Genomic DNA, 1,763 nt, shown 5'->3' with positions numbered 1-1,763 from the left:
AAAATGTTGATGGTGGTATCAAATTGCCTTATTGAAATTAGTCAGTATCATTAAACAGTCTTTCATTTTGCTAAATATTAAAATATAATAATAATATAATAAAATTCGCTTGTGTCTGCGAACGCGCATTTGTACTGATATGTCCAAGTCGCTGATGAGCCAAAAAAACTCAACTCTGCCCAAGAGGCGTCTTTAAGAATTTATGTCAGCACTTATTTCTATCTCAATAGGGAACTAATGCTTACTTGAAGTAATGCAATGTCAACTGGACGTTCACTTTATTTTAGGGATTAAAATAATACTAAGATTTTGAATAGAAAAACAAAAATGAAGTTCATTCTGTATTCCCTCAGGTATTGCAATATTCTCAATATTCCGTGAAAATGAAGAGAGATTGCATCTTACCACAACAGAGAGGGCTTTTTTATTTATCCAAAATAAACAAATAAAATAATGTTTGATGTTTAAATAAAAGTACACTTTTACCTAAGTGGTCGGTAATAATTCTAAATAAAGAGTTAAGAATTAAGGAGTTAAAAAATAAAAAACTGCATTGCAGTGTGAGCCGGACGTGACTCGAACACGCAACCTTCTGATCTGGAGTCAGACGCGCTACCATTGCGCCACCGGCCCTCTGTTAATAATGCTATCTTTAAATCTTATTTATGAACAATATTGGTTTTTATTTAGTATTTAAAATTGTTTTTCATAGATATAACGTGTTGTATAACAACGTATTTTCATTTTAGCTTTGCATTCCTATGATTTACATTATAATTTGAAATATGATATTCCTAAAGAAACATAATATACGCTCTATAAATTAAAATGTCAACTAAAGCTTGGATTCATAGAACGTTGTGTGGCGCCATCTATGACTAAAAGTTTATAATATTAAATTCGGTAATTTCACTCCTGTTTTTATTTGTAATCGGTTTGTTAAGAGATCTCGTCAAGATATTTTTTTAGTAAGAACAATGTTTTTATTTAAGTGAATTATTGGCTAAATCAATTTACGAAATTTTCAAAAATATTTACATGGAGAGGGGGAATATTATAATAATAATAATAATTATTATTATTATTACAGCCTGAGGCTTATGCTGAACCAGCCAAAAAAAAATTTCCCGAGTTACCCAAAGAAAGAGAGAGTCAAAAGTAGAAGGGAATCACCGAGAAGAATGATGATATCCAGCTCAGGACCCTGGGTGTGCCAAGCCCATACTCACCAGAAAAGAAAAACTACTTATTACTGGTAACAAACATCTTAAGAAACAGTATTTTCACATTTAAATGAATATTTTAATACTTCTTTGAAAAAATGTGTACGTACAATTTCAACTTAAAATCGCAGAAGATATTCATATTAATTTATGGTGGCGTATATTGCACAATCTGCCAAAAGGCATGATGGGATTTTAAAACTTAAATAAATAAAAATCACAATTAAGTAGCTAAATATTCTTTATTGTCAATTTGAAAATTGAAAACTTGCCACAATACATCTGTTAGTTTTTGGATGTCAGGGACGAATTTATAAATTTGTGCACCCTATGAAAAATATTCATACACGGACAGGCCTAATAAAATAATTTTTAAATAATGTAAAAATAAAATAACACTGCGAGTTTTTTTTTTTTGTTTTTTAAATTAAAAAATGGCATAATATACTGTAGCATTCGAACTCTAAGAAACATTTATTTAATTTCTGAGGAAGGTAGGGAGAATATTGTTGTTGTTGACAGCAGCAGGCTTTTAAAAGA

The 1,763-nt window shown here is 29.9% G+C and overlaps 1 non-coding gene across 1 annotated transcript; it reads right to left on the bottom strand.

Moving 5' to 3' along the window:
• Positions 1 to 561: 561 nt before the first annotated feature.
• On the bottom strand, positions 562 to 633 carry TRNAW-CCA (transfer RNA tryptophan (anticodon CCA)). The gene has a single exon. It is a non-coding gene; the product is annotated as a tRNA-Trp (tRNA).
• Between the last annotated feature and the right edge of the window lie 1,130 nt (positions 634 to 1,763).

This window comes from Mastigoproctus giganteus, chromosome 11 (assembly GCF_048544385.1).
Source record: "Mastigoproctus giganteus isolate SK-2022 chromosome 11, ASM4854438v1, whole genome shotgun sequence".
Taxonomy (NCBI): Eukaryota; Metazoa; Arthropoda; class Arachnida; order Uropygi; family Thelyphonidae; genus Mastigoproctus; species Mastigoproctus giganteus.
This window is presented reverse-complemented; position numbering and strand designations above follow the sequence as displayed.